The sequence below is a fragment of the Oncorhynchus keta genome, chromosome 2 (assembly GCF_023373465.1).
Source record: "Oncorhynchus keta strain PuntledgeMale-10-30-2019 chromosome 2, Oket_V2, whole genome shotgun sequence".
Classification (NCBI taxonomy): domain Eukaryota; kingdom Metazoa; phylum Chordata; class Actinopteri; order Salmoniformes; family Salmonidae; genus Oncorhynchus; species Oncorhynchus keta.
The window spans coordinates 73936839-73953177 of NC_068422.1; positions in this window are offsets into that span (position 1 = coordinate 73936839).

Consider the following 16339-nt stretch of genomic DNA (forward strand, 5'->3'; position numbering starts at 1 on the left):
GCCTCTTACCTTTTTCAACCAGGCAAAATGCTTATAACAATCGATGTTATACTCCATTCTGTTGGCCCATTGTAGCTTTGACTATTTCCTTCCTCAAACTCTACACTGCAACTTATCCCGGCTAGGCAGTGAGGCTCCACACACACAGAGAGAGAGAGAGAGAGAGAGAGAGAGAGAGAGAGAGAGAGAGACAGAGAGAGAGAAACAGAGAGAGAGAAACAGAGAGAGAGAGACAGAGAGAGAGAGATAGAAAAGAGAGTGATTCATAAAGTAGGGATCAGAAAGAAAGATACTATATCACTGTTAATCTCCCTGAAACCTTCTATGTTCTTCTTCCCCTCCTTCCCTCTCTCTTGCTGCAGAGAGACTGTAGTGGAGACCCTATGGTGTGCTGTGTCTGGTTCGGACCCTGGCTGTGTGGTCTGGAGCCCAGACAAAGGCAGGCTGAGAAGTGGCTAGTCTCTAATATCAGACTGCAGCTCTACGACTCAAGACCACGCCAGCTGGCTCCTCTCCCTCCCTTTCTTTTCCCTTTTCTCCTTCCCTCTCTCTCTCTTATTCTCTTTCTCTCTCTCTCGCTCTCTCTTACACACACACACACACACACACACACACACACACACACACACACACACACACACACACACACACACACACACACACACACACACACACACACACACACACACACACACACACACACACACACACACACACACACTCTCTCTCTTTCTCTTGCTTTCTGTCTGTCTCTCTCTTTTTATGCCTCACCCTCTCCGTCTCATACACAAACATTAAGACTTTGTTCTTTTGGCTCTCTCCCCCCCTCTCCTCTCTCCCTGAAGTACCCGTCGATGTAACTACTTTTGTGATCTCTCTAAAAGGGGCACGGGAGAGAGGGAGCATTCTGCTACACATGTCACAGATGTGGTACAGACCAGGAGTGGTAGGTAGACAGAGAGGAGGGGGAGGAGGAAGAGAATGAGGAGATTAAATAGGCATGAGGAGAAGGATGGAGGGTAGGTGAGGAGAAAGAAAGGTGAATAGGAAGTGTAGTTAGGTGGGAAGATTATTAGATGTTCCTTTCCTTACCCTGAATGTGCATGGTAAGTATGTGATAAAGTTTATGTGCAAATAAAATCAACATCAAAATGCAAGCAGGAAGGAGTGGATAAGGAGAAGAAAGAGGAGGAAGGGATGGAGGAGGGGAACTAACTGCTCCCAGTCTGAGCAGCAGCAGCTACCTCTGGATCTCATTACAAGTGGCAGATCAGAGACCTCTTTTCTGGCTCCTACTTCTGGGTGGAGAGGAGATGGGAGGGGGCATCCACCCCTGAATAAAGACCACCACAAAACAGACCTTATGCCTTCATGTACCCTATAAATACTGTACATGATCTATAGTTTTGTTCACCCAGAGATTTTGCCTCATAGTGGAGATACAGCCATCAGAGGCTCAACGCTAGCTATCCCAGAGTCTAGCAATCCATTTTGACTTGTTTTGATTTTCTGAAATCGGATAACTATAAACTGTTCGGTGTTGAATATATTGTATGTGACCACTCCACAAACAGGCTGTCAGGATTGCTGAGTGAAAGTATTATGTGCTGATGAATGTCTCATGTAGGTTTGATGTTACTGAATACATCAACATACTGTGTGAAATAATTGAAAACATCCAACTGCTACCTAGCCAGACCACTAGAGGGCACACTCTCACTACAACGCTATCTTCTACAGTGCCTGAATGCTGTCAGCTTTGAAAGTGTTCTCTATAGGGATATTGTAAAGACATTGTATGTTGTATTGACCGCCTCTATGAGTAAATGCAGTGGGTCAAAGTGCTGTGCTCTGATGGTATTTTAAATATTACACGGGTCTGCACAGATATATATTCATGATCTCATGTCACCTTAGTTGTAGCCCTATTCCGGGAATTGCTAGAATTTTCATTATTAGCATTATGCTAGCCTGTATTACCATCTCTATGGGTGATGTCACTGTTTTCTCAGTCTTAGAGCAGTCTGCTGGGGGTCATTAGAACTATGCTATCTTCATTATTAGAGCCGTGTGTCTTGTGCCCCTTACGGGAAAGAGAGTGTGTGTGTGAAAATATAAATCAAACCTTACTGTTGTATTTGTCGTTCTTGCAACGATTTTGCTGACAGCTGCTTTACTGAGGAGCGTTTTTACATTCTATGACTATGACATGTGATGTTATGGACCTTAGTTGAAGCAATTGTAAGTTGCTCTGGATAAGAGTGTCTGCGACCAATTGGGCCAGTGTCGTCCTAAATGTAAATGCAATAAAAATGATAGAGTATAAATGGAATAGATCAGGTGGGGGAAGAAGAGAGGCAGCTTCAAAGACAAGCAGAACGGTTGATGTACAGTAGCCTACTCTAGCCTAAGATATCCCTCTAGTGGTGTGGGGGCTGTGCTTTGGCAAAGTGGGTGGAGTTATATCCTGCCTGTTTGGCCCGGTCTGGGGGTGTCCTCGGATGGGGCCACAGTGTCTCCTGACCCCTACTGTCTCAGCCTCCAGTATTTATGCTGCAGTAGTTGATGTGTCGGGGGGCTTGGGTCAGTTTGTTATATCTGGAGTACTTCTCCTGTCCTATTCGGTGTCCTGTGTGCATCTAAGTGTGCATTCTCTAATTCTCTCCTTCTCTCTTTCTTTCTCTCTCTCGGAGGACCTGAGCCCTAGGACCATGCCCCAGGACTACCTGACATGATGACTCCTTGCTGTCCCCAGTCCACCTGGCCGTGCTGCTGCTCCAGTTTCAACTGACCTGAGCCCTAGGACCATGCCCCAGGACTACCTGACATGATGACTCCTTGTTGTCCCCAGTCCACCTGACTGTGCTGCTGCTCCAGTTTCAACTGTTCTGCCTTATTATTATTCAACCATGCTGGTCCTTTATGAACATTTGAACATCTTGGCCATGTTCTGTTATAATCTCCACCCGGTACAGCCAGAAGATGACTGGCCACCCCACATAGCCTGGTTCCTCTCTAGGTTTCTTTCTAGGTTTTGGCCTTTCTAGGGAGTTTTTCCTAGCCACCGTGCTTCTACACCTGCATTGCTTGCTGTTTGGGGTTTTAGGCTGGGTTTCTGTACAGCACTTTGAGATATCAGCTGATGTACGAAGGGCTATATAAATTAATTTGGTTTGATTTGATTTACTGTCAAGGACCATCTTATCAAAACCTGCAGTTTCCCCCAGGAAATATGCTCTAGTTGTAACAAACTCAATCCCAGTATCTCAAACTTCAAAATCACAAGAGGAATTCCTCATTTCATGTAAAATCTAAAGTACACAATTTTTTAGATTATGCATAGAAAGAACTGAAGACATTGTAACATTCCTACTCTAAGTTAATCTATTTAAAACTCAATTAAACCTTCAACACATTATCAAATACCAGTCTAGAGAGAGCAGTAATTGCAAACCGGATTGTCTTTGAGGAGGTCTTAATAAAATTTGAAACTTACATTTGCTCCAAAGCTTCCTCCAGCATGTGGCTGGCATCTGACGCCATGGCAACGGGCTACTTCATACACTGTTACTCACCAGATCACCATGCACTGGTAGGAGAAATTGAAATAGAGAAAGAGAGAGAGGGGGATGGAGGGAGTGAGAGTAGAGCTGGAGAGAGGAAGGTTTGAGAGAGACGGAGAGGGGCAGAAGGAGCAGAAGGGAGGGGAGTAAGAGATGGGACAGTTTACAATCATGAACTAAAATGCAAAACCAGTCAAAAAGATTCTAATCAGCACTCAGATGACTGCAGCTTTAAGGAGTACTCTATACCTCCATTTACAGCAAAACAACAACAGCTTTTTCCCCCATGTAAATATCCTCCATGGATGTGGCTTTTGACTTTTCTTGCCATTGTCAGCAGTCCTATCCAAATGGGATGGGAGCGCAACCTTGGCATTATTTCTGTTTTTGTTTTTGTGGGCCTCCCGAGTGGCGCAGTGGTCTATCGCACTGCTAGCTGTGCCACTAGAGATTCTGGGTTTGAGTCCAAACTCTGTTGTAGCCGGCTGTGACCAATTGGGCCAGTGTCGTCCACTTTTGGCAGGCACCAGCGACTCCTGTGGTGGGCCCAGGTTCAGTGCACGCTGACATGGTTGCCAGGTGTATGGTGTTTCCTCTGACACATTAGTGTGGCTGGCTTCTGGGTTAAGTGGGCATTGTGTCAAGAAGCAGTTTGGGTTGTGTTTCAGAGGACGCATGGCTCTCGACCTTTGCCTCTCCTGAGTCCGTACTGGAGTTGCAGCGATGAGACAAGACTGTAACTACCAATTGGATACCATGGAAAAGGGGTGGTTAAAAATGTTTTCTTGTTCAAGTACTCCATTTGTCTTCCCTTTATTCTCTTTATGTCCTGAAGGTAACTGAACTAAATGACTATCGCTCTGTAGCCCTCTCATCTGTCATCATGAAATGCTGTGAGAGACTAGTCAAGGATCATATCACCTTCACCTTACCCGACACCCTAGACTCAATACAATTTGCATACCGCCCCAAAAAATCCACGAATGACGCAATTACATTCGCACTGCACACTGCCCTATCACTGCCTGGTATAGCAACTGCACTGTCCGCAACTGCAGGGCTCAAGAGGGTGGTGCGGTCTGCCCAACTCCTGGTGGCACAATGCCTGCCCTTCAGGACAACTACAGCACACAGAGTCACAGGAAGGCCTAGAAGATCATCAAGGACCTCAGCCACCCGAGCCACAGCCTGTACACTCTGCTACCATCTATAAGGTGTAGACAGGTACATCAAAGCTGGAACCAACAGACTGGAAAACAGATTCCAGGCCATCACACTGTTGAAACCTTAGTCACTGTTACTAGTCGGCTGCCATCCAGTACTCCACCCTACACCTTAGAGACTTATATTCCCGACTGACATTGCTCGTTTTAATATTTCTAGATTTCTTAATTGTCTTGTGTTTCTTTATTTTTTCATGTCTGGTATGATTCTTATGGCTGTTATTTGGCCCTTAGGCTGAGAATACAGAAGTTATAAAATACTGTCTTACTGGAAACAAGGTTGAATAAGTATAAAGATGGTACTGACCAGCAGGACGGACATACAGTAGGAGGACAGGATGACAGATAGTTGGATACTGATAACCAATGCAAGCATGGACCAGTGGCTGTCATAACAAAGTCCAAGTGAAAACCCTATGGGTGGTGTAGACAGAATGGTGAAACTATTTGCAGTATAATTACATGCAAACGCGTACACACACAAACCTACTCACAGGAAAATGTATATAAATCTTTAAACCTAATGCACATTGTCACATTATATTACATCCTCTGTTCACAGATGTAATAATATAATCCTCTTATTTCATCTATATACAAATCAAATCAGACCTTACCGTGGAATGCTGACTTACAAGCCCTTAACCAACAATGCAGTTCAAGAAATAGAGTTAAGAAAATATTTACTAAATAAGCTAAAGTCAAAATAAAGTAAAAAGTAACACAATAAAATAACAATACTGAGGCTACATACAGGGTGTACGTGGTTGCAAAGGGCATCAGTGTCTTATTAACAGCGCGATTTACCAAGGCAGGATACTCTGAGCGCAGCCCAATCCAGAAATCTGGCAGTGGCTTCTGATTCAATTCAATTTTCACAGAACCGCTTGTTGCAATTTCGATGAGTCTCTCTTGTTCAGATATCAGTAAGTTTCAGGGCATGAAAGGGATAACAATCCAGTTGTTTGTGTCATCCGTTTTGGGAAAGTTGTGCACCCAACTCACTCAGGTGCTTCGCGATATCACATTTGACATTGTCTGTAAGCTTGAGTTCATTTGCACACACAAAATCATACAATGAAGGAAAGACCTGTGTGTTGTCCTTGTTAATGCAGAAAGAGAAGAGCTCCAACTTCTAAATCATAGCCCCAATTTTGTCCCGCACATTGAGTATAGTTGAGGTGAGTCCCTGTAACCCGAGATTCAGATCATTCAGGCAAGAAAAAACATCACCCAGATAGGCCAGTCATGTGAGAAACTTGCCATCATGCAAGCGGTCAGACAAGTGAAAATGTTGGTCAGTAAAGAAAACTTTAAGCTCATCTCTCAGTTTAAAAAAAAGTGTCAATACTTTGCCCCTTGATAACCAGCGCACTTCTGTATGTTGTACAAGCGTTACATGGTCGCTGCCCATATCACTGCACAGTGCAGAAAATACACGAGAGTTCAGGGGCCCGAGAGTTCAGGGTCCTTACTTTAACCTATTAGGGGTCAGTGTTCGGAAGTTTGGATAAATGACGTGCCCAAAGTAAACTGCCTGTTACTCAGGCCCAGAAGCTAGGATATGCATATAATTGGATAGAAAACAATCTGACATTTCTAAAACTGTAAAAATAATGTCTCTATAACAGAACTGATATTGCAGGCGAAAACCCAAGGAAAATCAATCCCAAATGTTTTATTTTGAGGTCACTGTCAATCTCAACGCTTGTCTATAGGATATACACATAAATATCTCCCATATTGCAGTTCTTATGGCTTCCACTAGATGTCAACAGTCTTTAGAAAGGGTTTCAGGCTTGTTTTTTGAGAAATTAGCTAGAATTTGTAGTTTTTCAAGGTGGATGTCATTTGGACTGTAGTCTTGATTTTGATCCCGTTAACGGGATCCGTGCGCTAAGATGAAAAAAGTTAACCATTTAACTGTAGTGTCCAAAATGTAAATTATGTAGTCAGGCATTCCCTTGGCAGCAAGAGCCTCTCGGTGGACGATGCAGTGTACCCAAGTGGCGTCGGGAGCAACTGCTTGCACGCGCGTTACCCCCCACCATATCTCCCTGTTATGGCTTTTGCGTCATCAGTACAGATACCAACATGAGCAGCAGCTACGATTGGCTACATACGGACCTTTAGTGGAATTCCTGCGAGAGAGTAACGGTTAATGTGATTGGATCTTAATTATTTGACTCGGCTACCAGTATTTTACATTGTGTTGTTACTTTGCTGGACACTAGATGGTTTCATTTTATTTTTGGCAGTGAAACGAGGCTACTCAGGCAAGAAAAAAACCTCACCCAAATGTTGGAAAATATAAATTGACTATTTGATTAAAAAACAAAAAATATGAATCAAAAAAAAAAATTGGCGTACCCCCGACCCCAGTTTGGGAATACCTGCTCTACAGGATTGGTGTCCCCCTACGTGGGAAGGTAGAGTTCATGCAGACTAACGTGATTAGCATGAGGTTGTAAGAAACAAGATAATTTCCCAGGACATTTCCCAGACATCAAATTCGACAACATCCGGTGAAGTTTGAGAGTGCTAAATTCTAATTATAAAATCGTAATATTAAACATTCATGAACATACAAGTGTCTAACATAATTTAAAAGCTTAACTTCTTGTTAATCCAACCGCGTTGTCAGATTTCAAAAAGGCTTTATGGCGAAAGCATACCATGCGATTACCTAAGCACAGCGCCCAACATCAAAATACATTTTCAAACCAGCACAGGCGTCAAAGAATCACAAATAGCGATGAAATACATCACTTACTTTTGAAGATCTTCCTCTGGTTGCAATCCCAATGGTCCCAACTACACAATGAATGGTCGTTTTGTTCGATAAAGTCCTTCTTTATATCCAAAAATGTCAGTTTAGTTGGCGCCATTGATTTCAGTAATCCACTCTTTCAACATGCATGCAAACGATTCCAAAAGTTACCGGTAAAGTTCGTCCAAACAAGTCAAACGATGTTTCTAATTAATCCTCAGGTACTCTAATATCTAAATAAATGATAATATTTAAGATGGAGAATAGTATGTTCAAATGGGAAGATAAATAACAAAGAGCATGCGCCTCATTCACACGCATAACAAGACTCATTTTCTAATGACGGACACCTTGGATAAACTACAACTACTTGTTCATTTTTCAAGAAACAAGCCTGAAACCCTAGACTGGTGACATCTAGTGGAAGCTATAGGAACCGCAATCTGGGTCCTATTTATTTGTATATCCCATAAGCTAGCATTGAAATTTCCGGATGGATTTTCCTCTGGTATTCGCCTGCCATACAGTTATGTTATACTCACAGACATTATTTTAAACGTTTTAGAAACTTTAGTGTTTTCAATCCAATGCTACCAATTGTATGCATATCCTAGCTTCTGGGCCTGAGTAACAGGCAGTTTACTTTGGGCACGTCAGTCATCCGAACTTCCGAACACTGCCCACTGCCCAATCAGTTGTGTTGTGACATGGTAGATTGCGGTTTCTATACAGACGACAGCCCTATTTGGTAATGTTTGGTCTATTTGGTAATAGACCGAGTCCATATTATGGCAACAGCTCAAATAAGCAAAGATAAATGATAGTCCAGACATGAAGACATGAAGGTCAGTCAACATGGAACATTTTAAGAACTTTTAAAGTTTCTTCAAGTGCAGTACCAGAAACCATCAAGCGTTATGATGAAACTGGCTCTCATGAGGAAACCCCACAGGAAAGGAAGATCCAGATTTACCTCTGCTTCAGAGGATAAGTTAAATAGAGTTACCGGCCTCAGAAATTGCAGCCCAAATAAATGTTTCACAGAGTTCAAGTTACAGACACATCTCAACATCAACTGTTCAGAAGAGACCGCCTGAATTAGTTCTTCATGGTCAAATTTCTGCAAGGAAACCACTACTAAAGGACACCAATAAGATGAAGAAACATGAGAAATGAACATTAGACTGGTAGAAATCTGTCCTTTGGTCTGATGAGTCCAAATTTGAGATTTTTGGTTCCAACCGCCGTGTCTTTGTGAGTAGGTGAACGAATAATCTTTGCATGTGTGGTAATGGAGGAGGAGGAGGAGGTGTGATGGTGTGGGGGTACACTGTCTGTGATTTATTTAGAATTCAAGGCACACTTAATCAGCATGGCTATCACAGCATTCTCCAGCGATATGTCATCCCATCTGCTTTGCACTTAGTGGGACATTGACAGGACAATGACCCAACACATCTCCAGACTGTGTAAAGGCTATTTGAAGGAGAGTGATGGAGCGCTGCATCAGATGACCTGGCCTCCACAATCACCCAACCTCAACCCAATTGAGATGGTTTGGGATGAGTTGGACCGCAGAGTGAAGGAAAAGCAGCCAACAAGTGCTTAGCATATGTGGGAACTCCTTCAATACTGTTGGAAAAGCATTCCAGGTGAAGCTGGTTGAGAAAATGCCAAGAGTGTGCAAAGCTGTCATCAAGGCAAAGGGTGGCTAATATATAAATATATTTTGATTTGTTTAACACCTCTTTGGTTACTACATGATTGCATATGTATTATTTCATAGTTTTGATGTCCTCGCTATTATTCTACAATGTAGAAATAGTCAAAATTAAGAAAAACCCTTGAATTAGTAGGTGTGTCCAAATTTTTGACTGGTACTGTATGTTTGCCAATGTGTTGTAATCACACACACCCAAGGGTCGATACGTAGACTACTTACTGAATCGCAGACAAGGTTGTTATTTCATAGCACTCTGGCTCCATAGTGGCAGAGATGCAATCCCTGGAGGAGTGATAACCTACCAACTGAACTGCACCACAACAAAATGTATCAGATTAGTCAGATTATATCAAGTCCTTGACAAGAACCAGAGTACAGCATCATCCTACCACCCCTATCTTGTCGTTAGTTCAAGGTCTTTGGTACACTATTAGAAAGAAAAGTGCTATCTAGAAACTAAAATGGTTATTTGGCTGTTGCCATAGGAGAACCCTTTGAAGAACCTCTTTATTTTCCAATTAGAACCCTTTCCACAGAAGGTTATACATACAACCCAAAATGGTTCTGCCTGGAACAAAAAAGGGTTCTCCAATGGGGACAGCTGAAGAACCCTTTTTTAAACTTTTTTTCTAAGAGTGTATAATGAACATTTCGACTTGTAGGCCTATTTTAGTCATAACCAGTCAGTTGTTGGCAAAATAAAGGCTTTTTGTCTTGTCAGGGAATAACAAAAGCACGTTAATGATATGGTACACGCACTGTGTTTTCTCCCACAAACCTCTGCACCGCTCAACACAATCCAAGAGGAAAGAAACAACCTTCTGGGTGTCCTGTGAAAAACACAGCTCCGCTAGCTGTTAAAGTGGGAAGACGGCATCATAACATTGTTCTACAGTTGGAGAGGTTGAGATATTATCGACACACCCTCCCCTACCACCTGCTCTATCCCTTCCCTGTCCTCTCCCCTCTCCGGCCCCGCAGGCTCGACAAAACATACCTTCTGCTGTTTCATCTCCAGTTGACTTTCCTTCCTTTCAAGTAAGTACATTGAATCCCATTCCATACAATGTAACCATGAATCTGTCTTTGGGAATTGACTGAAATGCATCATTTCTATTTGATTTGACCTACATTGACATATGCCGTTGGGAGAATGTTCACTCGCCGTGATATTGCCCCATGGTTAGCATCTGTTGGGGGCAGGATGGCTCATTAACAGTGTTATAATGTACATTTAGCCAGCGGGCTGCTACAATTAATGGTACATTACACACTATCGCAACATACTGTATGTTGATCTGTTTATCTTCTGTAGTGTAATGTGTTCACATAACCCAATTGAAATGGTATTGTGTTGCAGATTCATTTGTAATAGAGCATTTATGTTCAACTGTTGCTTCTCTGTTCCATTTGCATTCACCTGTGTGTTCATTTGACAGTGTCTCATTAGCAGAGATCGTAGAGAAAGCGAAACATCTCACAGGCAATTTATTTTCTGATTGGGCAGGGTGGGGTGAGCGGGGGTGAAGGGGGACGAGGTAGACCAGAGCCAGCTGTTATCTGGCAGATTCCCGTTGAAAACAATTGTGAAGGTTCCTGTCTAAGTGGGCGTTCCCTCTCCTTTGTGACCATCTTTGAGAATGCACGGCGGAAACGCCCACTTACACAGACAGGAACCTTGACCTTTTTGTTTTTATGCTAAACAGCCTTTATGTAGCATCTTCATTACCCACCATCTTTGCTATCTGTATAGGAGAGCATGGGGAGGCAGTGATGTGCTGCTATGCCTTACAAGGCCACCAGAGAGCATCAAATCACTGCATACAGTATGTCAATGACCAAATGTTGTGTGTATGGCAATCATGAATGGTGTTCTGTCTAATATACCGTTTAGCAAAAAACACATCATAAAATAGTCTAGACATCATAACATAGGCTACACATCATAACATAGGGAACACAACTGCAAGATGGAGTGGGGTAACTGAATTTATTTGCTTAAAAAATGTCAGTCCATTTATCCAATGAATCCTCCTATTCTCTCTCTCTCTCTCTCTCTCTCTCTCTCTCTCTCTCTCTCTCTCTCTCTCTCTCTCTCTCTCTCTCTCTCGCGCGCTCTTGTGCTCTCGCTCTCTCTGTCGCGCTCTCTTAAATGGTTGCACACAAAGATTGGCTTGGAGAGATCAGACTGGTGCCTCCTGGGTAGTGATGATGTACAAACCTTGGCCTTTCCTGAAGACCATAACAAATGCCGTCATCCTCCAGCCAAGACCATTAGCAGCCAGATACATGCAGGGTGTGTGTGTTTCATATGGGTTTACATGTGGGTGTGTTGGTAGGAAGTGTTTTGTAGAGGGACGACGTGTGTTTTCTTCTATGTGTGTCTGTCAGTGTGTTCATGCACTCTACCCAGTCTTCCTTTCAGACCTATAGACACTTGTATTGCCACAGGGTGTATCCTGATGGCTTATTGGATTCTTTTTAGTGATGGCCATTAGCTAAACAAATAAAGGCCATGTCTCTGTGTTACGACCTCCACCACTGTGGTCACAGGCATGATCCACCGTTGATCACAGGATCAACATTTTAACTTCATACATGAAACCAAGCAGAACTAGGTCGGGTGAGGAATCATATACAGGTGCTTCTACACCTGCATTGCTTGCTGTTTGGGGTTTTAGGCTGGGTTTATGTACAGCACTTTGTGACATCAGCTGATGTAAGAAGGGCTTGATAAATACATTTGATTGATTGATACTGTACCTTGGGACTATCCTTGGTCTAGAGGTGTTATCTCAGTGAATGTTGCAAAGTGTTGTAATAACAGAATCAATACACAAATATATCTGTGTGTGTGTAGTCATGTCTGCTTATCTGCCTGCATTTGTGCGTGTGTGTGTGTGTGTGTGTGTGTGTGTGTGTGTGTGTGTGTGTGTGTGTGTGTGTGTGTCTGCCTGCATTTGTGTGTGTGTGTGTGTGTGTGTGTGTGTGTGTGTGTGTGTGTGTACGTGCATGTGTCTGCCTGTGTGATTGACTGCTGGGTTGAGTGAACTTGACGTTCCGTCATCATGATGACACTGACCTTCTCTCCACAAATGTGTTCTGGCTAATGCAGTTCCCAGAGAGTGGAGAAATCAATTGCTCAGTCAGGACAGGATGTGGACTGGTTCACGATGGTCAGTTTACTGACTGCTGCACTGAGCACAGCGTATCCCCTCTTGATTTGATTTGATTTATTAGGATCCCCATAAGCCAACAGCAAGGTTGGACAGCTAGTTTTACTGGGGTCCGACATATAATGAACAAGATATTACAGACAAAATACTTTACAATTGACATACATTTAGAAACATGAACATGTAGTGTGTGTGTGCATCTATCAGTTACACTTACATGTCAGTACAAACACACAACAAGTAGGTCACATGGGGAGATGCATTGTGCTATGAGGTGTTGCTTTATTTGTTATTTTAAACCAGTTTTGCTGTTCACTTGAGCTATATAAGATTGAAGGAGTCATGCACTCATGGCTCTGTATAATACTGTATGTTTCCCTCAATTTGTTCTGGACCTGGGGACTGTGAAAAAAACTCAGGTGTCATGTCTATAGGGTAAGTGTGTCAGTGATGTGTGTACAATGACTATACAAACAATTTGAAATTTCCAACACATCAATGTTTCTTATAAAAACAAGAAGTGATGCAGTCAGTATTTCCTCAGCCAAGAGAGACTGGCATCCATAGTATTAATATTAGCCCTCTAATTACAATGAAGAGCTAGATGTGCTGCTCTGTTCTGGACCAGCTGCAGCTTAAATAGGCCTTTCTTTGCAGCACTTGACCATATGACTGGACAATAATCAAGATAAGATAAAACTATAGCCGGCAGGAATTGCTTTGTGGAGTGTGACGTAAAAAAAGCAGACCTCTATCCATCTTTACAACCATTGAATCTATATGTTTTGACCATGATAGTTTACAATCTAAGGTAACACAGAGGAATTTAGTCTCCTCAACTTGTTCAACCGCCACATCATTCATTACAGGATTCAGCTGAGGTCTGGAACTTAGGGAATGATTTGTACCAAATACAATGCTCTTAGTTTTAGAGATGTTCAGGACCAGTTTATTACTGGCCACCCATTCCAAAACTGACTGCAACTCTTTGCTAAGGGTTTTAGTGACTTCATTAGCTGTGGTTGCTGATGCGTATATAATTGAATTCTCAGCATACATGGACACACATGCTTTGTTTAATGCCAGTGGCAAGTCTTGGTATGAATAGAAAAAGGTGAGAGGGCCCTGCGATACACCACACTTTACATGTTTGACATTATTTTTAATTTTTAATTTTTAATTTCACCTTTATTTAAGATAAAGGCCAAGATAAAGCAAAGCAGTTCGACAGATACAACGACACAGAGTTACACATGGAGTAAAACAAACATACAGTCAATAATACAGTATAAACAAGTCTATATACAATGTGGGCAAATGAGGTGAGAAGTGAGGTAAAGGCAAAAAAGGCCATGGTGGCAAAGTAAATACAATATAGCAAGTAAAACACTGGAATGGTAGTTTTGCAATGGAAGAATGTGCAAAGTAGAAATAAAAATAATGGGGTGCAAAGGAGCAAAATAAAGAAATAAATTAAATACAGTTGGGAAAGAGGTAGTTGTTTGGGCTAAATTATAGGTGGGCTATGTACAGGTGCAGTAATCTGTGAGCTGCTCTGACAGTTCGTGCTTAAAGCTAGTGAGGGAGATGTGTTTCCAGTTTCAGAGATTTTTGTAGTTCGTTGAAATCATTGGCAGCAGAGAACTGGAAGGAGAGGCTATGGTGACCAGCGAGTTGAGATAAGGGGGGTCTTGTAGATGACATGGAGCCAGTGGGTGTGGCGACGAGTATGAAGCGAGGGCCAGCCAACGAGAGCGTACAGGTCGCAATGGTGGGTAGTATATGGGGCTTTGGTGACAAAACGGATTGCACTGTGATAGACTGCATCCAATTTGTTGAGTAGGGTATTGGAGGCTATTTTGTAAATGACATCGCCAAAGTCGAGGATTGGTAGGATGGTCAGTTTTACAAGGGTATGTTTGGCAGCATGAGTGAAGGATGCTTTGTTGCGAAATAGGAAGCCAATTCTAGATTTAACTTTGGATTGGAGATGTTTGATATGGGTCTGGGAGGAGAGTTTACAGTCTAACCAGACACCTAAGTATTTGTAGTTGTCCACGTATTCTAAGTCAGAGCCGTCCAGAGTAGTGATGTTGGACAGGCGGGTAGGTGCAGGTAGCGATCGGTTGAAGAGCATGCATTTAGTTTTACTTGTATTTAAGAGCAGTTGGAGGCCACGGAAGGAGAGTTGTATTGCATTGAAACTCGTCTGGAGGGTTGTTAACACAGTGTCCAAAGAAGGGCCAGAAGTATACAGAATGGTGTAGAAGCTTCCATTAAAGAAATATCTCTGGAAGAAAGAAAGAAAGAAAGAAAGAAAGAAAGAAAGAAAGAAAGAAAGAAAGAAAGAAAGAAAGAAAGAAAGAAAGAAAGAGAGAAAGAGAGAATTAGAGAGAGCATACTTAAATTCACACAGGACGCCGGATAAGACAGGAGATATATTCCAGATATAACAGACTGACCCTAGCCTCCCCAACACATAATCTACTGCAGCATAAATACTGAAGGCAGAGACAGGAGGGGTCGGGAGACACTGTGGCCCCATCCAACGAAACCCCCGGACAGGGCCAAACAGGCAGGATATAACCCCACCCATTTTCAATGTGTTGTCAGTAGTATCCCCCTGAGGATAGACTGGTCACTTAAACCAATGATGGCCCAGGTCAATGGATACTCGTAGCTCAGGATCTAGAATAGCCGTCGGCATAGATAGCCTACCGAAGTGTGAAAAGAGTATGGATCTCTATTAATGGTCCTCACTGTAGTAATACGTATCTAACTGTGCAATCATATGAAAAGTACTTGGATTAAAATGATGATGTAGTCTTTTTGTTTCACAGACTTGTTGGAGACCTCATCAATGTTACAGTCTCTAGAGGAAAGAAATGGCTTCTCTCAATGTCCTTGTAACTAGATCACTGTGATTCCCTGACGACTTCATGTGGTTTGAGCGTGTGTGTGTGTTTTTGTGTGTGTAGGTGTGTGTACGTGCATGTCTGTGTGTACATCTGGGTGAGAGACACTTATGTTCTGCATCTTTTCTAGATTAACAATCATCAAAAATGTACAGTATCTATGTTATGTTGATTTAGTTCCAAGTCCACTTTGTCAACAGTATGTTGATGTCAGGCTGATCTTTATTGTGGAGAGTGCACTCATGTACAACTAGGGGGTTTCTCAGGTGAGGGACAGCTTGGCCCTAAACGATGTGCTGCTACTACTGCTTCTCTCAGCTCATTATCCATGCATGTAGGCCACTGGAATATGCACTGGAATATGTCTGTACAGCTGGTGACCACAGGCATGACAGAGACAGAAAAGTGCAGTTTGACCGAAATCTTCCCCGTGAGAATTCATAAAATACCTAAATTCTCAAAGTGATTTTCTAGCGGAGTATTATTCACCTGGTATTTTTTATTTGTATTTTATTTCATTTTGTATTTTTTTGCAGGAAAAAAGTTTAATCACAACGATAAAAATACTGTAGGATTTTACAATAGTGGTGATTGAACACCAGTTTGGACAGGTTAACTTTACAGTTAAACAACAGCTTACTTTGGGTTAACATCTCGAACCACATACCTCAGTCCCTTTAACCAAAATGTGACCAACAATGATTGTCACATATAGAGCAGAGAATCTCATGTATTCTGAGTTCTACAGTCTAAGAATTGACATGTCAACAGCTTCAAAATGATAGGGTAGTACACCAGTGGTCAGCATTAGAATGACACATTTCATGAACAAATTCAGTGATATCTGCTAACCAGACGCGTAGACCTCTCATTAAGCGATGGTCAGACGATGGTCTTGTATTGCTAAAGAATTCATTTATTAAGGGCTGGGTTTCATCCATATCGCAGAAGATCCAGCTTCAAATGTAA